Below are 24843 nucleotides of genomic sequence, written 5' to 3'. Positions count from 1 at the left end.
GAACAGAGATGAAATCTGAAGCATTTGTTACTGGTGTCCGAACCAATGTTAACAGCACCTTGTCTGTGACAGACTTACTTCTCAGAGTGACTTATCCAATGTTCCTGTTCCAGAGGACATTACATCACCAATTCACGTTCCTGAGAATCTCCCTGAGAGTCCACAAGCAGAACATTCCCCAGTGACTGATCCTGTTCCTAGATCCAGTCCTAACTATTATGTCATGAGATCGGGTCACATCTCGAAACCTACTTCCAGACACATGGCAACCTGGACAAGACTGTTTTTTTTTCTTTATTAGTGTCTGCCTAACTGCATGCCTATTGAAATGTCATTGTTTATATAAGACAGCTCAGTAAAGAGGAAGAATGTAGATCAGAGTGTGTGTGATACACCTTTAAGTAGCTTTTCAGTGAGTCACACATGCTTATTAAGTACTGAGTACGTGCAAGAGTGCATTTTGTGTGAGCAGCCAGAGTGTGAGCATGCAAGAATGTAGTCAGTCAGTCAGATAGTTCCTTTAAGTTTAACAGTCCTACCATCCATCCTGATGTATTTGTATACAATAAACTACTTAAATGAACACCCAAGCCTCAACGTTGTCTTAATGCACATAAGAAGAGCGATGGGTAACTAATAATTTGTTTGAAAGGTAGCTACTATGGTAAAGGGTCACTGAAAGACACTGTGGTTCACAGAGTGGTAAAAAAGGAGCCTGGGGTGTGAGGCTAAAGATGTCAACTTTGTAGCTGGTCAGAAAGTAAACCTAATTCAGAAGCAAATTCTGGAAAGCCACACCCAAGGTACCAGTGCATCTTCCTTTTATAATAATCGACAACTGTGTTATTGAATCAGAGGTGTGCACTTTTTTTCTCTTTTTTACTTTAACCTCTTGACTTAAGACATCATACCTCTGGTGACCAGCAGACCTATTTGGGTATGTGAAGTGGATCAAAGGAGGGCAGCCCACATCTCTCACATACACATAGTGTCATCTGGTTATTAGTGGTGAGATTCAATCACCATTGCCAGCATAATTACCATTAACTGTCTGGCACTAGTGGGATTCACACCATCAGTGCTACGGCAGATGTCACAGCAACAGGCAGGGAATGACATTTGTCTATTATGCAAATTACGTGTTCATTGGTGGTTTGGCCTGTACCATACATAAGCTTGGAATGGGTGTTTTTGAAAATATGGCTAACCTTTGAAAGTCATTGTGGTCTGAGATACAGAAAGTCTCTCTGAAGGAAATTTGGCTTTGCACGATTTCAAAATGCAGATGGTACCACAAATGCTAAGGCAATGCTTAATGGAGCATAGCTGGATAGAAGGCAGATCCACACAGATATGATGCTCATAACCCACAATGTCTCTGGAAGTCGGTGCCTATGTCCAGATTACACTGCTGAATCAATTGGCCAGCTGTGCTGGATATCTGTTAAATTATGTATAGCTCCCTCAGGTCTGATATGGAGAGTTTATGGGATATAATGTAAATACAAATTTTGTCATTCAATAAAATGTTCCTTAAGTATGGCCAGAAAGAGTTAAATTTGACATGCAATGAGATGGTCAGTGGAGTTAAAACAGTCCTAGGTGGATGAGCATTTTACCTGTAAAAGAAGAAAAGAAATTAGAAACAAAGTTGTTTGCCTCTCACTGTATTGGCATTACAGGACACAGGTGGGGACTAGGCCCACAGAAGTTATACAGACAAGGACCCAATACCCATGGCTTGGGATTGTACAATACAGTTATATAGGTGGGAGCCTGATAGCCAGCAAAGGCTGGGCTTCACAGACTTGAGAAGACTCAGCCAAGGGTGGAGCAGGTTTACCAGAAAAGCCGCAGACGTAGGCAAGGAGGACCTACACACTTGGTACAAATAATAATGACAAGAACTTTGAGTTATATAACTTTGTGTATGAAGTCATTTCAAAGCATTATTAAACCTGTACTTTGGTGCGACAAATTGCTGTCAGTAAATGCATAATTTAGTTTATAACTACAGCCTTTTTGTACTCTGTGAAAGTCAAAGATTTGTGAAAGTCACGAAAAAGCATGCCATTAGCCACAAGTCACCATTTTACATTTAAAATAATTGTTTGAGAAGCACAATATTGAGAGAAAAAAAAACATAGCAAGATGCATAAGAATAGCCAGCATACAAACATATTATAATCATGATACAGGCAATACAGTGACATGAAAAGATATTCAAAGGTAGATTAGTAGTAGACTAACAAAGTTAAACCCTTTAGCATTTTATAATAGTAAGACAGTGGTAAAGTGAAATTTCATAATGTGAAGTTGCAAAGAGTACTGTATGTGACAAACTACACACAGCAGTATACAATAAGCTAGATGATTAGTGACCAAATGGTCATTTAAGAACCGGATGAGAATAGAATAGAGTAAATCAGGATAGTTAAGAATGATTAGCTAGGTGTGGTGCATGGGAAAAGTCATGAAGCCTTTATTTTGAGAGTTGTTTGAAGGATTGCAGGTTATTAGTGTGTCTGAGTGAGAGGAGAATGGAATTCCAAATTTTAGGGACATGACAAGAATACAGTGAGTCACCTGCAGTAGCATTTGATTTAACTGACTGCAGTAAGAGTTTGTCAGTACAGAGAAGAGTCCTTGATGGTAAGGAAGGTTGGATATTTTTAGTGACTGGCACAGTTCATTTTGAGAAATTATACTGTGAACAGTTTTAGTTGTGTAAATATTAGACAGTTCGCCAATTCTAACCAATTTATCTGTTTTAGTGTCATACAGTCATGGGATTTATAAGGCATATCAGCTGCTAATTTAGCTATTTTTGCTGCGTTTTTCTAGCATGGTTATTTGTGTAGTTGGAGACTGACACATTTAGAAGCAGCATATAGAAGGGTGGGTAACAGAGTACAAGGAATGATTTTGCCTAGTCAATCAAGTAAGGTTTAGCTCAATACAGGGTGCCAAATTGTTTCAGAGTTTTGCTGATGGCTTGTTTTATGTGGTGGTCACATTTCATGGATTCATCTATGACGACACCTAGGAATTTGGTAAAAGTTACAAGTTAAATTGTGGTCACGGGAAATGACTGAAGAGAGGTTAGTCACCAAGGGTATTATTTAGTTGTAAAAAGAATAATAGAGGTGAAGGATTCCTAATTTTAGGTTTGAAGTTGTTGAAGGTTTTTGACAGTACAGACAAGCATTACTGGCATCCTGAATAATGGTAGCATGTTTACGTGTGGTATGGAGGTATCAAGGGGCCAGGATAGGTCCTTAAGGCACTCAAATGCAGGTGGAAAAAGTAAAGTTTCGGAATGTAGAAACTTCATAGAAGCTGTACTGCCCCATACACAGCACACAATAAAATAAGAAAAATAACCCAAAGAGCACTAAGAAAAACAAAGTAAGGGAAAACAGCAGGCTTAGATGAACTCACTGGTGATGCAATCAAGATGTCAGATGCAATCAAGATGTCAGATGCATTGGTGTAAATGACTCCTGAGGAACTCACCATAGCATGGTGAGAAATGTGTACCCTAGATGGCTGAAGAACAAGTATTTTAATACAAGTACAAGAACAAAGGGGTATTTTACAGCTGTGTGTACAGTACAGAGGATTCAAACACCTGTCACACTGCATGAAAGTACCAGAAAGGGTGACTGATAAACATGTAGAGTATTAGAAAGTAACATGGGAGAGGAGCCGCTTGGATTCAGAAATACTGACTTGAAGTTTGCAGGAAACAGTCCACATGGGAATACTTAGTCTTGGAGAAAGCATATGACAAGGCACCAAGAAAGCTGATCTGAGAAGTCCTGCAATGGTCTGAAGTCCCAGAAACAAAGAAGAATTCCTGCAAGCTGTACAAATAGTGGAACTGGTTGATTCTTCAAATCAGGTAGTGCTAAACCATCATGTTCTATTGGAAGGGATACTTTAGGGCTACACCATTAAGGCACATATGCATAACACAAGCAGAAAGTAATAATTCAAAGTGGAATGGGATGATGATGAAGCAGGATGAGTTCATGAAACGGGGGGGGGGGGGGGTTGGATGCAGATATTTAGGGAAATAAAAACACCCACAGAGGAGTCCAAATGGACCTCACATGACCCAAATGTAGTGAAAGTTTTAAAACATGAAGAGAATAACTAAGATGACTTCCCTGCTTAGTTTAGCAAAGCATATCAGAGTCAAGCAGGAATGGAAATCAAACCAGAAGTAGATAAAAATCAGGCAGCAACTGAATGTGCCAAAAAACAAAATATAAGGTGAAGGATCAGATGAGAATGCAAGAAATGTGGAAAATGCATAAATATAGCTTATAGAAAACTCTTGGAACAACCTCATGTTGATTAGGATTGAATGCAGGAATGGTTAAGGAAAGGTGAATTTAAACCAAAAGATGAAAGGTTAACATTGGCAGCCAAAGAGAGTAGATTACGTACACGTTGGTTTACAAAGTCCACTGAACATGTGGGAAAAACAGACAAATGAAGGTTTTGTAAAACAGAACTGGAAACAGTCACACATTTTGTTGCTGGTTGTGATATATACTAATGACAGAAGAACTGTATACTGAAAGGCATAATAATGTGGCAAGACTGTTGCATGGGGATCGCACAAACATAATATGGAAGTAACTGAAAAGCACTGGAAACACGAGCCACAAAGAATCATAGGAAATGCTGAAGTTTATATCACATGGGACCCATCCATTACCAACAGTTCAAAAATTAGATGCGAGAAAACCAGATATAGTAGTCCATGAAAAGAAGACAAATGTAGCATTGATCATTGAAATTGCTACACCCAGTGACTACAGTGTCTTGCGTACAGAGAAGCACAAACTCATAAAATACCAGGACATAGAGGCAGAAACGAGGGCAACTTGGAAGAAGCATGCCCAGACAGTTCCTACAGTAAATAGGAGCAACAGGTATTATAAAGAATTTACAACAGTTAATTAGATATGTAACCAATACATGTAACGCCGTATGAATTGCATGAGTCAATACTGGGCACACTGAAGGTGTACATCAAATACTGAAACAATACTAAGTTCATAAACTTGAATCATACAAAGGAATGGGGTCCATTCCCATCATGGTATTAGAAACCCAAAAGACTTAAGAGAACATTTAAAAAAGGTTTTACATTTATACATTTGCAGAAAGCATTCTAAGAACTAAGCCAATATGAGAATGGAGAAAGGAGATTTTTATCAATAGGGATGACTAAGTAGGGATTCAGAAAATAAGCAAGAGGAGCTGGAATTTGCTGGAGAAAATTAGCAGAGGAACCAAAGTAATTGGAGCTAATATTAAAGACACAAGGGTAATACAGTGGGATGAGGCCAAGAAGTCTGGACTGTAGGTTAGAGACTGCCTTCCATAGTAGGAATTGATCACAGGAGGTTACTAGACTAATGGCCCTAGGGCCCTTACAAGCCTAGTCAAGTACAACCCCTGTTCCCAAGAATATCAAGGTATTAAGCAGAACTAAGTCAACAACTACTGCCCCTGTCCAAGAGGAACACAAGTTAAATTCCCGGGGTGAATTTGTGGTTTCCCATCCAGTCATATAAATTACACTTAAATAGGGTCTACGCGGAGCTCTGCTTCACCTGAACTGGTAAAGTAGGGTCAGCGAGGGGCTCTGCTTCACCTGAGCTGGTAAAGCAGAGCCCCTTGCTGAATAACAAAGAGTATAGGACAAGGAGAAACTGATAAGGGAGTGCCAAGTGAAAGACCTGCTCTGATAAGAGTTTTCAACTGACGTTAGAACAGAAGCTGCTATAAAAAAAATACTGCATGATGTCCGTGAAGCTCAGAGGGGGTTACAAGACAAGAAAGAGAGAAAATAAAAGGGCAATTTACAAATGAATGATAGGAGGATATTTGTATGGCTCCTAAACATGCAACAAAGTACAGACGGGTTTAGGATTTACCCTCAAGCATACATGAGAAAAATGTTCCCGAAGTAGACAGTAAGCAGAGTGGTGGATGGGGAAAAAAAGAAGAAATTAGGAGCATGTTTGTTCGGGGAAGTAACAATTTGGCAGATTTTAAAAATTCCCTACAGAGTACTTTGGTAAGAAATGCTGGGAGAGCAAACTGTAGTTAACTATGGAAATAATTATTTTCAGCTGGGACATAGGATCTGTATTGTCTAGACACAGTAAGACTTTATAAAATCTAATGATACTGGCTGCCAAAAAAAGCAAATACTATAAAATGGAAATTAAAATCTAAACCAGCTACAATTGAAGTACTGAACATTGCAAAGGAGATAAAAGAACTTTAGGTGAGATCTTTAGAAAAGGGAAGGAACAAATTACATAGAAATAAATAGAACTGGGAACAATGCATGCCGAGAAACACTGAGAATGAATGAGTTTTAAGAGAAGGCAGGAACTGAGCAATGTCCATAACGGAGTGAGAGAGAACTTCAAAACATAAATACTGCATGAAAATGCTACTATGGTTTATTTTCTCTTTTATTAATGCCCATATACCTATGTCACTGGCTTAAACAGAATTTAGTAAAGATGTTAAGTCACTGCTGCAAACTTTGCTATCATAATCCAAAACGCAGATTTAGCTCCCACTATTCCACAAGTCCAAACTACTACTCAGAGATTTTTACTTAAATTAAAAATTGGCTAATAGAAACCAAGCTACTTTTGAATGTAACCTAAACTTCAGCTTAATTTGACCATGGCAACTTTAAAATACAAATCATCCTCTAATACTAATACAGAACTTGTTTCTCAGTCAAAACCCTTGCTTTTCAACACTGCCTCAAATGAAACATCTGATCATCACATCCAGTAAGTGGCAAAAAATTAATCACAACTTAAATCTATAGAATCAAATCTTACCTTACTGACCAAGCATGCTTAATTACTGCATGTACCCATCTGCTACCTAGCCTCCTATATGCATCTTCAGATCTAGCCTACTTGCAGTTCTGCCAGCTACCAAAATTACAACAAAGCATTAATTAGATGATTTAATTTACAGCAACCCTCCTTAAACTTCACCAGCATCTACCTCTCATAACTAGAGTTACTTAACGTTTTATTGCACTACATCTTAAAATAGCATAATACAGTGCACAAACAAGAAAAATGACCCACAGTCAGCAGCATATACACCCAAATACAGTGAAAGTCCTCTGCTTTATGTATGTTAGAATCATAGAACTGAAAGGATAATATTAGCTCTCATTTGATAATCAAAACCAAGACCTCCATACTATGCTAGTGTCAATGCCACTGAATCCAGGGTTTCTGGACAGATAGGTGTCGAACCTCCTCCTAAAAACTTTATCCCTTCAGCTAGAAACTCCCCTGCATGGTGATTAAAGTGACTGGTCACTATTCTTAAACTTTGCTGTTGTTTTTATTATTGTAATACTTTGTGTTTTTTCCATAATCATTTCACGGTGTACGCTGTAGTTTATGAGAGAACAAAGGCTTATTCCAGAAACAGTTTGGAGGGTGAAAGAGGTGAAACGATGACAGTTCTGGTGAGCACGGAGACAGAATGTGATGTGAACATAGGAGTCATGTATGAAGTTCGTATAGGTACTGTATTCTGTGTGTGCGCACAATTGCGTGTACGAAAACCCAGTCAGGGACATTCTACAATATTCTTGACACCTGAAAGGAATGCATAGCACAACTAACCTCACATCTTGGCTTAGACCTCTGAAAACAATACATAAATGTGAAACTATTACCACACAAAGAAAATGAACAGTTATAGCACCATTTTTAAAAACAAACTGCAACAAACATGATGCTATCAGTAGTACAGGACAGAGATACAACCCATTTCACCACTGTGCTAACGTCAACTTTGTGAAAAGTAGTGTCGTTTAAAACACCCAGTGCAGTGCTGATTAGATTACAAAATTGAATGTGAATGCATTTACACTGCCTTTTATCCTGTCATAGCTGAAATCCAGAAAAAAATACACTGTCTATCCTGTTCATAGCTGAAATCCAGATAAAAAATAACAGGAAATCTCCAAGAAAGTCTGTCTTGTTCCAATACTTCCAGGTTTACTCTAGCACTGTTTCTCTAACATTATTTTATGCTGTGAGCAAAGTTTTAAATGAAAAAAAAAAGTTACAACGTTCCAACAAACGCTCTGCTTTGACAATGTCAGCTAGAAAATAAATACTTCCACCAAAGAAAATGCGCACAAAAATTACCATATGGTAAAGTAATACTGCTATCTCAGTTCATGCAAAACAAAACTGGAATACTTAAAGTGTGATAAATCACTTTAAGGGCAAATTGCAAACACACAAATACACAGAAATTCCTCTGTTTAGGCACTGTTAGAATCAAAAAAGTGAAAGGACAGTATTAATTCTCATTTGGGACTTGGAACCCAAGATGTCCAGCATTCCATTACTGGTGTCACTGTTGCCAATTCAATAGTGTACACCATTTACACAACTACAGTCCCTAAAAATTAGGACATGGCACTCTCAAAAATAATGCAACTTTTATGGTGATTCACTCTAATTTGTATGTTATCAAGACGCTGGAATACAACATTTAATCCCAGTCAGGCTTTATAGGTCTTGTGTATTCAAAGATGCATTTTACAAACTCCTAAAAACTAAAATGATTTGTTACTGTACTTCTACCCAATGCCAATCTTATGTTCTTCTTACTGTCTTTTTAAATTCAATGTTTTACTAAATGTTATTTCCATCTCAACTGAAACCAGGTCACTCATTCCTCCATTCAGTTCAGTTCAGTTCAGAATAAACTCCAACTCTCACAGGTGATCTTTGCTGTCAAATCAGTTATAAACGTATGCACTTTATATCAGTGTCAAGACTATTTGCATTTCATATTTATTACAAGTTCTTTAAACTTATTCTAAGTAGCTGAATGGAATGGTTTTATATTCTTGATCCTATCTCACTTGTACTAATGTACACACATCACACATTTATACTTGTGCTTTTCCTGATGTTTACACTTTCTATTCTGTTATGTTTCTAAAGTATTATGCACTTGTATTATTGGGGCCTCTGTCTCAGTCTCATTGCTGAAATGGGTTTTGTCTTGTCATGCTTTGCAGGAAAATAAATATAAACAAATCGCAGAATGTAATCCCTTTAATTCTCCCTCATCCCAACACCACTGGTATCCATAAAAGTAATAACTGATCAAATCGTCTAAAAAAGTCACTACACAGAACAAACAACTTTGCAGAAGTTGTGGAAATATTACAGCAGGATTGGACTTTGGTCAACTGGTTGTTGTGTCTACAGGCACTGAGGTTAGAGGTCGCCACAGCGGATCTCCGGTCCACTAATGATTGGCAGTAGATTTTTACGTGCCTAGTTGCCAACTCTGATGCACAACCTTCAACAAAGGTACGCCCATTCACGCATGTCTCCACACAGAAGACGCTCTAGCTGAGAATCGAACAGGACAACATCTTACTGTGAGGCGACAACGCTACCGCATCACCACCACCGCAGTGGATTTTGGTCAACTGGTACCCTAGGCAAAAGGTCTCCACAGCACCCCCCCAACACCACCCTGTGCCCCCCATCCTAGTCTACCTACACCATCCAAATTACTGGAAAAGTACCCCTGTTAGAGAGGTGCCCTAGGCCTAGTTGGCCTGTGCCTAAGGTCGGCTATGACAGGCTTTACTCTAACAAATATGAAGGAAAATTTGTGTATCCACCTTGATCACAGACAGCAACTGTGCAACAGGTGGAGACCATATATGCTGTTCCATATCAAGGCAGTTGCATAACAGGTATGAAGAAAGCAAACTAGAACCATATATACATACCCAGAAACAGCTCCCCCTCCCTGTGCTTAACCACAATGGTAATACCTGTTGCAATGCAGGTGTGCCAGTAGATAAGACTGATAACCTTTTCATATCCAGTTTCATTTTATTGTGACAATGTTTTGGGGTAGAGATTTCTATTACTACTGATACTGTAAAACAAGCAACTGTCTTTCTATAGAGACAACAGGCACTGTTGTCATGTTGTGCTATCTTTGTCTATGTTCCCATAGGAAATAAAACACTCCTAATTAGCAGCAAAGCAAACAGTGTAACACAAACATTGTGACCTACAATATTACCATGCAGTATGGTATGTAACAGAACCAAAAATGCAGATTCCTGAAAGGTCGAAACAGGTGCTACATGTGCACCACAGAGTGTTAAAGAGAAGGCATGATCTCATGTAATCTAAATGTGGGATGAAAAGAGCAATTAGCTACTCCTTAGATAATCTAGACACACTAAAAGAACCAAGTAACTGAAATAAGTGCATTTCAGTATAAACAATTCTGACATTTAGGCTTCATTTTACGTGCCTAGTATGTTACAGTCCAGTAGTCAAGTTGGGAATTAAAACAGGCACTCTATCGTAACACTTCAATGCAGTTGAGAAAAACATTAAGTATGAATGTTATAGAATGCATTTGTTCTTGCTAAAGGGGGCATAGGTAGCTGAGAATTTGCTGAACAAAGCATAGGCTTGACAGCTTTAATTCACCAAGTGTTCAGCCTGCTACAGAAGCAGACATGCCAATTTTTGCAACCTTCCCCTTATGCTAAGCTCAAATTTCAAATGAATGCTTGTTAGTCTCCTACAAAGCAATTTACTAAGAGGAGAAAAACATGATACTCGCACAGCAGAAACTACAACACAAGTGATTGTGACAGCTTGACACAACAATGCTGCTTGTGGTCAAACAAGATAAACTGCACAAGTTTAAATTTGGAAACAAGAAGATGCTAGTGTCTTACCTTTTCCAACATCAGATTTACAACTCTATAAACAAACAACCATTAGTTTAACTGGTATGTTAAGATTCCAATTACCTTTTCTTTAAAAAACAAGTAAATCCTTTCTCTGCAAAACATCTATAACAAAACCAAGTACATATCACAAAGTACAGCTGTGTACACTTACCATAAATGTAGATGTTCAAGTGTATTCACTGTTGCAGTCATCACACTTAGGTTATCTGCCAGCAGGTAGCCCTCAGTCAGCCAGAATACCAGAGACTTGGTATTTCTGCGTTGGATGCTGTCACTTCTTCCATGACGTCAGGTCATCATTGGTATAAAAACAGGCAGCCGCTGTCATTACATCAGTTTTTCTTGCCCCCAATGTCAGGAGCCCCCAAATAGGGAGCTAGGAAATGGTGAGGAGAGACCAAAGCTAGAGAAAACCAGGGGGGGTGGAGGGAGGGAAACCAGGACTGAAACAGTGAATACACTCGAACATAAGTGTACACAACTATACTATGTTCTTCGTGTTTCACTGTTGCAATCATCACACTTGGGTTGATTTCCAAAGCTGAGGAAGGGTGGAGGCAGTTAAGAAGAGTTAGGGTTGGCTAGCAGGCCTTGCAAGACTGCTGTAGCAAATCCTGCCCTGAATTTGGAAAAGATAGGCAGGTGGTAATGCTTGGTGAAGGTGCATAATGGTGAAGGTGTGTACAGAACTCCAGATAGCTTCCAGTATGTCCCTGGTAGGGACTCCCCTGAGAAATGCTGCAGAGGTAGATGTAACCCTATTGGAATGTGTTATGACCCCCTGAGGGGTTGGTTTTCGATGGTGCTTGTAGAAGAAATGGATGCAGTGTGCAATCCATTTGGAAATGGTTTATTTTTAAATGGCCTTGCCCACTGCCCTTGTTACAAAGCTGACTAGAAGCTGGTCAGATTTTCTGAAAGGCTTAGTCCTATCAAGGTAGAACCTGAGCTGTCTGTGCACGTCCAAAGAGTGTAGGATCCTCTCCCCTTTATTCTGAAGATTAGGGAAGAAGGTAGGCAAATGGATGGATTCGTTGAGAGCCACGCTGGACACTACTTTAGGCATAAAGAAAGGGTTAGACCTGAGGGAAATCCTGTCAGCATGGAAAATAATGAAGGGTTCCACAGCTGTTTTACAAGAGAGGAATTGTAACTCTGCTGAAGCAGTAGGTTCCAAAGTGGGAAGCGTGAGCATTTCCAGTATAGAGTTAAGGTCCCAAGCAGGGGTGGGTGCTCTCCTTGGTGGCCTTAAGTTCTTTGCCCCTCTCAGGAACTGTTTGATGAGGGGGTGAGAGAAAAGGGGTGGCTCAGTATTGTAATGAGCCGAGATGGCAGAGGCATGAATCTTAATGGAGGAGAAGGATAGGCCTCTGTGGAGTAGATCTGCTAGGTAATCCAGAACTGGAGGTAAGGAGGGTAGTGCTGTATCCTTTCCTTTAGGTTGAATCCAAGAACAATACCTTTTCCACTTTTCAGCATAGGATTTCCTAGTACTGGGCCTTCTGGCTTCAAGGATGACATCCAGCATCTGTTTGCTTAGGATTGCTGGTGTAGTATCCAAGGAATAAGCCAGGCTGCAAGATTTAGGGTTTGCAATTGTGGATGCAAAATTGTCCCTCCTGCTGGGAAAGCAGGGTTGGGGGGTCTGGTGTAGGTGCCAGGGTGGCACTTGTCAGGCTGCAAGGAGTGGGTACTAGTGCTGGCGTGGCCAGTCCGGGGCAATCAGAATTATCTTTGGCCTTTCTTGTCTTATCTTGAGTTAACCTCTTGAGAGAAGGGGCAGAGGGGGAACAGGCATAGATTGAGAGTTTTTCCCATTGAAATGATAGTGCATCCACCTTCCAGGCCCTGCTGTGAGGGTTCTTGGTGCAGAATTTGCTTAACTGGTGGTTGTTGGGGGAGGCAAGAGATCCACCTCTGGGGTCCCCCATTTCTGGATCAGAGGGTTGAAGGTGCAGGCCTCCAATTTCCACTCATGTGGGTCTAAGATTTCTGCTTAAGTCATCTGCCAGTGAGTTTTCTTTGCCTGGCAGGTAATGAGCTTGTAGATGGATTTGGTTGTCCAAGGCTGTGTTCCCCAGGGCCATGGCTAACATGCAGACTGGGTAAGAATGGGTTCCCCCCTGCTTGTTAATGTACCACATAACTGTGGTGTTGTCTGTTTTTATCAGCAGTTGTCCTGGAAAGAGTAGGTGTCTGAAAGCTGCCAAGGCATTCTGTACAGCTAGCATCTCTTTTTGGTTGACGTGCAGGAGAATTTGACTTGGGCTCCAGTGGCCCTGAATACACTTGCCAGCCATGTGAGCCCCCATGCATAGTCTGATGCATCTATGGTCAGAGTCTGGGCGGCGTGGGGTACAGTAAAAGGTAGTCCCTTGTTGTGGTTGCTCCTGCCCACCAAAGAAACTCTGTTCATAGACAAGGTTTGATAGGAATGACTGTTTCCAGGTCCTGAGAATGTTGGCACCAAAGACTTAAGTACCACTGAATTTTCCTCATATGCAGTCTTGCATATGGAATTAGCAAAATACATGAGGTCATGAACCCTAGGGCTTGCAGTATTTTTCTTGCAGAGTGCAGACAGCTGGGTTTTGGTGGCCATTTGTTTGAAGTAATCTGTCAGACAGGCCTGTTTTTCTGAAGTGAGGAATGCCATCTGGGAAGTTGTATCCAAGTTTGCTCCCAGGAATACAACCTTTTGACTGGGTACCAGTTGTGATTTTTTTTTTGTTGATGGTGTACCCCAATGAAGAGAGAAGGCGTCCAAGTAGGGGTAAATTTGGATTTTTCTTTGCCTGCAGTATGCAATGGCTGGAGCCAGGCATTTTGTGAATACCCTGGGGGCACAGCAGATAAGCCAAAGGGAAGTGCAAAGAACTGATAATGCATAGACCCTGCTCTGAAACATAGATGCTTCCTGCATGACTCCCTTATGGGGATGTACAGATGGGCTTCTTTTAAGTCTAGGGTGACTAACCAGACATCCTTGGCTAACACTGGGAGAAGCTGTTGCAGGGTAAGCATCTTGAATTTTGGTACCACCAGGAAGGTGTTGACAGTGGAAAGATCCAGGATTGGGCCCCAAGAGCCCTCTTTCCTGCTGTACCTGGAAAAGTCTGGAATAGAATCCTTGGGCCCCTCTTTTCTACTGGAACAGGCTGAATAGCTCTGAAATTGAGCAGGGAAAGTACTTGGTTTTGAGCCTCTGCCCATTGGTTTGGAGGAAGGTCTGTAAATCTGCTTGGGGTTGGCAGTGAATGCAAATAAAATATGTACCCCGGGATACAATGATGAGGACCCATCAGTCCTAAGTAATGGACATCCAGTTTTTTGCATGAAGGGCAAGTTTTCCTCCTAGGGCCACAAGCAATTGGGTAGGACTGGGAAGTTGAGTTGAGAAGTCATTGTGAGTTTTTTCTATAAGGAGGTGGCTTACAACTCCCTGCTTTAGGGGTGGGGCACTCCATTGTTTAGATCTTTGCATACCCTGAGACTGTAGTCTGGGTGGTCTGTTTCCCCCAGGTCTTGTTTGGGAAGGCTTGGAGGGGGCTGGAAAGGACCAGTGTTTTGAAGGGCAATGCCTACTGAATCTAGGTGGTTGCACTTGTAGGAGTATGCATAGATTTAGCTTTTTCTATCATCTTTTTAAGAACAACTTCTGCTTTGGTGTCAAACAGTCCCAATTCAAAGGAGCGTCTAGTAATTTAGATTTGACATGATCTGGCAAGGTCTGCTCCTTCTGCCAAGCATGTCTTCTCAGTACAGAGCCAGTAACTGCTGCCCTGCAAGATGCTTCTAGGGCACCAAAGACACACTGCAAAGTATGCTTACTAACTTGGTTTGCAAAGTGCAAAAGCTCCTGCAATTCTTTATTTTCTGTACGATCAGGAAAGGTTACCACCTTTTGCTTAATAAGTTCCATAATATGATGTTGGTATTTCAGCATGTGAAACTGGCAATTCAATGCCCTGATAGCAAGAGTTGCAGAGGTATATATCTTCTTACCCCATCTGTCCAAATTTCTGGAATCCCTGTCCGAAGGGGTAGCACTTTTGGCTATAGTAGCCATAATACCTTTAGGTCCATGAGAAATGATCTCTGGATCAGCAGTAGGATTCTTGAAAAGAAACTTGTGAGAATCAGGTACTCTGTAGTACCTGTCTGGTTTCCTAGGAGCCGAAGGTAAAGTGTCTACAGTAAGACTGGATTACATGAAAACATCATCCACAACATCCAGGACAGGGGGTATAGCCAAGGGCCTGTGCTGAGGCAACTATAAATTCTCTGAGTCTCTTTTTGGACTGAGAATAGTCTTGGCATTCCCAATGGAAATGCTCCCTTAAGGTATGCAAGGTTTCACCAAAAGAAAAATCTTCTGGATGGGGGGCAGGGGGAATCGATTCCTCTGCATCTGAATCCTCACAGGCGGATAAGGGCACGTCTTCATAATCAGAAAGAACAGAGTCATCGGACTCCTGATCTGTAGAAACTGTAAGGGACTGGGTTCTTGGTCTCTTAGCAGGGGAAGGCTAGCTTTCCCTAATCAGTATAATAAGGTCTTCAGGCATTCTAAGCATTTGCTTTTTGAGGCATAGGTGCCTGAGCATGCGCTTTGGTCAGTTTTCTAGGTGTAGTGCATACTCTGAGCTAAAGAAACTCGGTAGTTTTAGTTAAAAATGTAGTTGGTTTGATTCAAATATCAGCAGGACGAAAAACTCCCTCAAAAGCCGGTGCCTGTACAGCGGCTCCAGACTCATCTAAGATAGAGACATTCGCTGGTTCCATAGTCAAAGAAGCATCTCACGGCGTACTGGACTCTGAATGGGTCTCAGCAGAGGCCTGCGAATACAGAGAACTGGGCATCAGGGATTGCATAGGTGCCTCACTGAGTACCAGCTGACTGGAGACCAGCTTAACGGAAGCATTGTCGGCAGTTTTGGACCTATGCGGTCTGTCTTTATCTTTACTTTTTTTGGGATATCAGTAGTCGGACGGCTTACCGAAGCCATTTCGGAATACGGTGATAGAGTGAAAGAATTTAGCAACAAAGATAGCCCAACGATGAATGGTTCGGGCATTAAACAAGGCACAAAACTGACAGAGAAGGACGTCGTGGTCTGGGCCAAAACAGGTGACACAGTAAGAATAAAAATTTCTGTGAGGTATTTGCTTTCCACAAGTAAGACAATTGTTAACTTTTTGTGACTTCGGTTTAGAGCAAGAAAAAAAGGATCCCCAACGGGGTACTTAGCTTTAGAAGACTTCAGAATTATTCAACTCAAAAACGAAAAATTCAGGTAGCGGCCGACTGCTTCTGCTCCGGGCTCCTCCTCAGCAAGATGATGTAATGGCGTCGGCTGCCTGTTTTTATACCCCCGACGACCTGACATCATGGAAAAAGCGACAGCATCAGACGCAGAAATACTAAGTCTCTGGTATCCTGGCCGACTGAGGGCTACCTGCAGGCAGATAACCCAAGTGTGATGACTGCAACAGTGAAACACGAAGAACATCTGACATCGCATTATGTTTTAAACAAACTGTATTTTCTCCTTCCCCATTGTCAATGTGTCCAACACAGCCCACAGTGCGTCACATGCAGAAATGAAGCAGCATAGCCATAGCCTACTTACCTTGTGCCTGCATTTTAGTACCACCCCATAGGCTCCTAAAATTGGAAACAAAAGAAAGACTGCCTTTAAGCATACTGTTGCATTGTATGGGCACCAAACAAAAACCTATAATATAAGGACTTGTACAAGTAGGTTAAAAATTAATAGTACATTTTCAATAATAACTGTGTCCAATATTTGAACATCAACAACTTGTTTTTCTGCAGCAAGACATTGGGCAGTTTCCCAAATTCCACAAGATGTATGCATTTCTGGGACTCTAAATGCAGGGTATTCCATGTTCAATCGGCTAATCACTGTAGCAGGCATGTCCAAAGGGTGCCCCTTCACCAGTTTAAACTGCAGAAGACAGTGCCATATAGGCCAAAAAAACTCTTCCAGCTGAGATTAGAAGGAAAAGGAGGCTAGCTCTGCTTACGTAGGGTTCTGCATCTAATCAAAGGCATTGCAATCCAAGTTCAGCAAGTTAGACGTTTCACCTCAGAGGAAGTAATGGAAGAGATGAGAACTCCTCACTGCTGTACCACCTACTTAAGGAGGGCAGGAAATAATGCATGACAACAAACACAACGACAAGGACAAGGGTGAACATGCCATCACTCTTGCATACACCCGCTGTACCGGTAAAGCTAGGTGCCCATTAGGAGCGACATGTAAGCAAGACATTCCCCCACACTGCCATGAGTTGTTCACAATGGCCCATATTCATGTCACCTCTATGCTGCCACTAAAGGATGCAGTTCACTTATGTTGCCATGGCAGCCAAAAGAGAATCTGTAAACAGATTACCAAAAAGTTAGAAATCCTTAGAAATAATATAAGAAATTAATAAAGAAAAAAAAGGAGTTAATCACATAACCAAGAAGGAAGAAAGTACAGTTTTGTACCTACCATAAATGTAGATGTTCGAGTGCTCATACAGCTGCAGTCATAACAGATGGGTTATCCTGCCGTCAGGCGGGTCCTCGGTCGGCCGAATTCCAAAGTCTAGGTCCGGCGTCGGTTGTCGTCGCTTCCTCCCCGACGTCAGTGCGGCAGGGGTATAAAAGAGGCAGCCGACGCCATTTTCTTCAGTTTTTCTTGCCCCAGATGTCAGGTGCCCCCAGAAGGAAGGCAAACATAATGTTATGCAAAAATGCAATGTTGATAAATCAAAAACAGTAGCTGCAAGCAAATACACCATAAAAGAGTACCCCAAAAGGTTATATGAAAAGGGTTTGTCATAAGGCCTGTCCTAAGAGGGGTTGGAGGGAGGGAAACCTGGACTGCAGCTGTATGAGCACTCGAACATCTACATTTATGGTAGGTACAAAACTGTACTATGTTCATTGTGCATACAGCTGCAGTCATAACAGATGGGTAGAATCCCAAAGCTAAGTAAGGGTGGCAGGCACTAAGTGGAACTACGAGGGGCTAGGATGCCCTGCAGGACTGCTGTGGCAAAGCCCGCTCTAGATTTAGAGTATAGTGGGAGGTGATAGTGCTTGGAGAAAGTGTGCACTGAACTCCAGGTGGCTGCTTCCAAAATATCCTTGGTAGGGACCCCCCTGAGGAAGGCTGCAGAGGTAGCTGTGGCTCTGGTGGAGTGGGATCTGATGCATGCAGGCACAGTTTTTCCATGAAATGAGTAACAAAAGCGTATGCAGTGGGTTATCCATTTCGAAATGGTCTGTTTGGAAATAGCCTTTCCTTGAGTACCTGCAGCATAGGACACAAAGAGTTGCTCAGATTTCCTGAATGGCTTTGTCCTGTCCGAATAATAACAAAGTTGTCTGTGAATGTCCAAGGAATGTAGTAGTCTTTCCCCTTTGTTTTGTGGATTAGGATAAAAGGTAGGTAAGTGGATAGTCTGATTCAAAGCTACACTGGATACTACCTTTGTAAAGGTAGGGTTGGTTCGTAAGAAAACTCTGTCCTGATGGAAAATGATGAATGGTTGCACAGCCATGAGGGCCTGTAGCTCCGAAACCCTGCGAGCTGAGGTGATAGCCAGAAGAAAGGCTGTTTTCCATGACAAGTACTGTAACTCTGATGAAGAAGCTGGCTTGAAGGGAGGAAGCGTCAGCTTTTCCAATACGAAGTTGAGGTCCCAATCAGGGACTGGCAGTTTCCTTGGGGGTTTTATATTCTTTGCCCCTCTGAGGAACTGCCTTAAGAGAGGCTGGGAGAATAAAGGAGGATCTGTGTTGTATTGTGCAGAAATGGCTGAAGCGTGGATCTTGATGGAGGAGAAGGAAAGTCCATTGTTTAACATCTCAGCTAGGTACTGTAAAATTTGAGGTATATTTATTACCCAAGGATTCTGTCCCTTCTTTTGATTCCAGGCACAAAATCATTTCCATTTGGCGGAGTAGGCCTTTCTAGTAGGAGGTCTTCTGGCCTCCAAGATGACATCCTGCACCTCCTTGGAGAGGAGAAACTGTTGGGAAATCAAGGAATTCTCCATGCAGCTAGATTTAGAGTTTTGAGATGGCTGTGAAGAGTTTTGTAGTTGTGCTGGGACAACAGAAGAGGGACTAGAGGTAGGATCCATGGTGGGGAATGTGTCAGGCTCTTCAGGAGCGGATACCAGTGTTGCCTTGGCCAGTCTGGAGCAATGAGAATCATTTTCGGCCTCTCTGCTCTGGCTTTTAATAGAACTTTGGGCAGCAGAGGAAGAGGCGGGAAGGCATAGATTGTCAATGTTGCCCAATTGAAGGAAAGTGCGTCCACTTTCCAGGCCTGTGGATGATAGGTCCTTGAACAAAATTTTTTCAACTGGCAATTTCTGTGGGTAGCAAAGAGATCTACGTCTGGCTGTCCCTATACCCGAGTTATCTTTGTGAAAATTTGAGGATGCAACTTCCATTCGTGTGGATCTGTCATATTTCTGCTTAGGTTGTCTGCCAGTGTGTTTTCCTTCCCTGGCAGGAATTGTGTCTGTAGTTGAATTTTCAATTCCAGTGCTGTGTTCCATAGGGTCATGGCTTGCCTGCACAGGGGGTATGAATGAGTTCCACCCTGTTTGTTTATGTACCACATCACAGTGGTGTTGTCTGTCCTTATCAATAGCTGGCCTGGATGCAGTAGGTCTTTGAAGGTCATAATAGCCTTTTGCACGGCTAGCATTTCCTTTTGGTTGATGTGAAGGAGCTTCTCTTTTCGTGCCCATTTTCCCTGAATGCACTGATTTGTCATGTGTGCTCCCCAGGTGTAGTCTGAGGCATCTGTTGTAATGATTTGAGTTGCTTGAGGTACACAGAAAGGAAGACCTGTGTTTCTTTGGCAAGCTTGAGCCCACCACATAAATTCCTTTCGAAGGCATGGAATGAGTGGTATAATTGCTTCCAAGCTGTGGCTGTGTTGAGACCATAAGTTTTTTAGGTACCATTGAAGTTTCCTAATATGTAGCTTTGCACATGGGATAAGTAGGATGCAAGATGCCATGAATCCCAGAGCCTGCAGGACTTTCCTTGCAGTTACCATGGTGTAAGTTGCCATTTTTCTGAAGTATTGAGACAGTTGCCCTTGCTTGTCTGGCGTGAGGTAGGCCATCTGGGTGGTTGTATCCAAGTTGGCACCCAGGAAAATAATTTGTTGAGAGGGTATTAGTTTTGATTTCTTTTTGTTGATTGTGTATCCCAGGAAGTTCAACAGTTTTATTACAAACACCAGGTGCTGCAGTAGTATGTCCTTGCTGTCCGCTTGGATCAGGCAGTTGTCCAGATATGGGTAGATTTGTATCCCTTGTAGTCTGCAGAAGGCGATTACTGACCCCAGGCATTTCGTAAACACTCTGGGCGCAGTAGATAAGCCAAAGGGCAATGCAGAGAATTGGTAATGGGTTGAACCTGCAAGAACTCTGAGGTATCTTCTGCAATCTTGTCTGATAGGGACATGCAGGTATGCCTCCTTGAGGTCCAATGTTACCAGCCAAGACTCCTTGCCCAGCATGGGAAGAAGCTGCTGTAATGTGAGCATCTTGAATTTTGGCACCTGTAGATATGTGTTTAGGATGGATAGGTCTAAGATAGGTCTCCAATCTTTGTCTTTCCTTGGTACCAGGAATAGTCTGGAATAAAACCCTTGACCTTGTTCTTTTGCAGGTACCTCTTGAATTGCTTTCATGTCCATGAGAGCTGAAATTTGTTTTTGTGCCTCTGCCCTTTGATTTTGTGGCAGGTTTGGCATGCCTCTCATTTTTGGAAGGGTGTGAAAGTGGAACCTGTAGCCTCTGTCTATAATGTCCAGAATCCATTTGTCTTTTGTAACAATATGCCAACTTTTTGAGAATAATGTCAGTTTTCCGCCCAAAGGTGCTGCTATTAAAGCTTTGCGCTTGGCAGGTGTAGGGGGACATCATTGTGTCTGTTTTCTAAAAGACTGTGATCTATCTTCTCCACCTCTTGGGGTTGGTGCTTGCCACTGTCTGGCTCTGAAAGATCCTTGAGGTTGCCCTCTACCCCTTGGACGCCTGTATCTGCCCCTTTGAGGTCTGTCTGTGGCTGGAAAGCACCAATTTTTTGAAGGCCAGTTTCTGCTGAAACGTGGAGGCTGTACCTGCAGGAATCTTTCACTGTTTGCATTGATTTCGCTTTTTCCTCCATTTTCTTTAGCACCTCCTCTGCTTTAACACCAAACAATACATCTTTTTGAAGGGGTGCATCTAATAATTTAGCTTTGACATGATCTGGTAAGGTTTGCTCTTTGAGCCAAGCATGCCTACGTATAACAGACCCCATAACAGCAACTCTACATGAGGCCTCTAAAGCATCAAAACCACACTGCAAGGAATGTTTACCCACTTGCTCTGCACCATGCAACAAATCCTGCAACTCTTAAATCTGGTTGTTCTGCTTGTGTCATTTTGCTTTTCAGCTGAGATATCAAAAACTGTTGATACTTTAACATATGGAACTGACAGTTTAATGCCCTCATGGTTAAAGTGGGCGAGGTGTACACCTTTTTCCCCCCACCTTTCTAAAGATCTGGAATCTCTCTCTGAAGGTAATGGGTTTTTAGCAGTAGAGGCCTTAATTCCCTTGGGACCCTGTGAAATAGTTTTCTGGTCAGCCGTATGGCTTTTATATAGGAACTGGTGAGAATCTGGAACCCGGTAATACCTGTCTGGTTTAACAGGAGCTGGAGGCAAAGAATCAGGATTAAGGCTGGCTTCTGTGTACACATCATCCAATATATCTAGAACAGGAGGGATAGCCAGAGGCCTATGAATTCCCTGAGCCTTTTCTTGGAATCTGAGTAATCTTGGCCTTCCCAGTGAAAGTGTTCCCTCAATGTATGCAGGGATTCCCCAAAAGAGAAGTCCTCAGGGGGGGAGACCAAGGGAATAGACTCCTCTGCATCAGAGTCTTCGAATGGAGAATAGGCACAATCCTGGTCCTCAGAAAGTTCTGAGGCAATAGAAGCTTGATCTGAGGAAGAGTAGTCTTCCTCTAATCTGGGCCTTTTGTCAGAGGGGGGTTGAGAACCCCTGATAAGAGTAATCAAATCCTCAGCCATTTTAAGCATATGTTTTTTAGGCATGGAGCCTTGAGAGGGTGTCTGAGGAACCTGTTTTTTGGTTTTCATGGTTGTTTTAGAGTTAGTGAAGGCTTTAATAGAGAAGGAGGAAGGCCTGAAGACCTTTTGAGAAATGGCAGGCCTGTCTAAATTCTGAGTTTCCCCGCCAGGAGTGGCGTCGGTATCTGGAGCCTGCGACCTCGGGTACTGAAGACACCAGTAATGCATTGTCATCGGTACTCAGGGGCTGCGTAGGCGCCTCGCTGAGTACCGGAGAACTGGTAGTCGGCCTTAGCGTGGTATCAGTAGCTGGTGCGGACCTCGTATGCCGGTCCTTATCTTTGCGTTTTTTGCTCAAAACTGGAGTCAGAGTATCCAACGACATAATATAATTAAATTTTTTGCCAAAAAAGTGAAGGGCGAACTCCACCCGACGCGTAATAGTACGTTTGTTGAATCTAGCACAAAAACGGCAGGCCGAGACGTCGTGGTCTGGGCCTAAGCAAGGTATACAGTAAGAGTGGAAATCCTTATGCGGTATTTGCTTCCCACATGAAATGCAATTATTATTAACTTTGTCTGACATCGGTCTGAGGCAAGAAAAGTTTCCCCGACGGGGTACTTAGCTTTCAAGAAGACTTCGGCTGAAATACTTTCGTAAATCTCAGGAGCTGGCCGACTGGCACCTGCGAACTGCTTCTGCATCGGGCACCGCGCAGCAAGAAAGACTGAAGAAAATGGCGTCGGCTGCCTCTTTTATACCCCTGCCGAACTGACGTCAGGGAGGAAGCGACGACAACCGCCACCGGACCTAGACTTTGGAATTCGGCCAACCGAGGACCCGCCTGCCGGCAGGATAACCCATCTGTTATGACTGCAGCTGTATGCACGATGAACATCAACAAAACAACTGATGAAAACAAAGAAGACAAGACCAGCTGTGTGGAATACTCGCCATTCATGACGTGCAGCTGTGTGAAGTACTCATCATAAAAGGCATATATCCTTCATTCATCAGCATCGACAAGAGGGTTCTCTAGGTTCTAGGGCTGGGTTCATGTTTTCCAGCAATTACTTTTCCACACTTTGGGAAAGGCATGTGTTTTTGATGATACACACTGATTTAATGTAATACAAGGGAGTCCATCATCTGTGTCTACCAGCTAACCTCCTAACTCTAAGCACGCACCTCTCTGCAAATCAAGAAACAAGAGTGCAAACTTGGCACATGCATGGTTAAACAGAAAGATGCCAGAACTCGAGGCCTTCCTGCAGCTTGAACATATTCATATTTCTATACTTACTGACATGGTTTTCATGCAATGATGGCGCTCCTGCCATTATGCCCTTGCACTCTCAGAAACCTGCACAGTATTTCTTAGAAACAAGATTACTTCAAAGGAAATTATCCACAACACTAATTTGGACCTCACAGAATCCAAATAGTCCTTGACAAATCCAACTATTACTACTCTGTCAGCTACAGATCGCCCGCAATGTCACCCAACAAATCACAGAAATTACCTCAACACCTCTGAAACATTAAATATTAAACCAAATACCTTCTTACTGGGGAACTTAATTTACCCAAGCACTGACTGGCACATTTACACCTCAAAAAACTGTTATACTCTGTTCCCTAGACTTCAATAATAACAATGCACTGGAGCAAATCATAAAACTGCCTTCTAGAATATCTAATACCCTAGACCTGGCCCTTACCAACATATCCCCACTTGCAACTCACCCTGCATATCCTCATCCCTGGTTAATTCTGACCAGAAATCAGTAATTTTCTCTATAAGGTGTTCTGGCACCACCCCACCACCAAATGAGATCATCTTTATGGACTTCTCTATGGCAAACCTGCTTCAGCTTGGACACAGCTGCTGCATTCACCTCTGACGTTTACCAGCATGTTAACAGTTCCATAAAAAAGTTAGTACCCATCCACCCTAAATATAACTGCAAAAACAGAGCTCTCTGGTGGAACTCCTGTATTAAACTATACAACAAAAGGAGAAAATAATAAAAAGTTAAAAGAAATCCCCATCTCCCTATCTCCAGACTACACAAACATGACAGCAAGGAACTAAAAACACTATTAGAAAATGTAAAGCAGAGTATGAACTTAAGATTGTTACAGATTCCAAAGGAAAAATACAGTTTTGTAGCTACCATAAATGTAGATGTTCGAGTGCATATACTGCTGCAGTCATCACACTTGGGTTATCCTGCCGTCAGGCGGTCCCCGCAGTCGGCTGAATCCCAAAGTCTTGGTCCGGCGTCGGTTGTCGTCGCTTCTTCCCCGACGTCAGTGCGATAGGGGTATAAAAGAGGCAGCCAACGCCATTTTCTTCAGTTTTTCTTGCCCCAGATGTCAGGTGCCCCCAACTAGGAAGGCAATACAAATAACTATGGAAAAATACCTTAATAGATAAACAATAGTACAAGCTGTTAGCAAATGCATCATATAGACATGCATCCAATTGATTGATGTATATGGAGTTGTAACTAAAACCCTGGTATGTAGAGGGGATGGTGGGAGGGTAACCTGGACTGCAGCAGTATATACACTCGAACATCTACATTTATGGTAGTACAAAACTGTACTATGTTCATCGTGTTATACTGCTGCAGTCATCACACTTGGGTTGAATCCCAAAGCTATGGATGGGGTGGCTGGTACTAAACTGGGTTAGGCGAAGCTAGGATGCCCTGCAGAACTGCAGTGGCAAAACCAGCTCTGGTTTTTGAGTATAATGGAAGGTGGTAGTGCTTGGTAAAGGTGTGCACTGAACTCCAAGTAGCTGCCTCCCGAATGTCCTTGGTTGGAACCCCCCTGAGAAAGGCTGCTGAGGTTGCTGTAGCCCT

The 24843-nt window shown here is 42.2% G+C and overlaps 1 long non-coding RNA gene across 1 annotated transcript in view; it reads right to left on the bottom strand.

Annotated features, from left to right (window-relative positions):
• Positions 1–24843, bottom strand: part of LOC122803445 — a 1054248-nt gene that overhangs the window by 546199 nt on the left and 483206 nt on the right. The window contains exon 3 of the long non-coding RNA XR_006365120.1: positions 16471–16505. This is a non-coding gene — a long non-coding RNA (uncharacterized LOC122803445). The remainder of the gene's footprint in view (positions 1–16470; positions 16506–24843) is intronic.

This window comes from Protopterus annectens, chromosome 5.part1 (assembly GCF_019279795.1).
Source record: "Protopterus annectens isolate FY-2018-M chromosome 5.part1, PAN1.0, whole genome shotgun sequence".
Classification (NCBI taxonomy): Eukaryota; Metazoa; Chordata; order Ceratodontiformes; family Protopteridae; genus Protopterus; species Protopterus annectens.
This window is presented reverse-complemented; position numbering and strand designations above follow the sequence as displayed.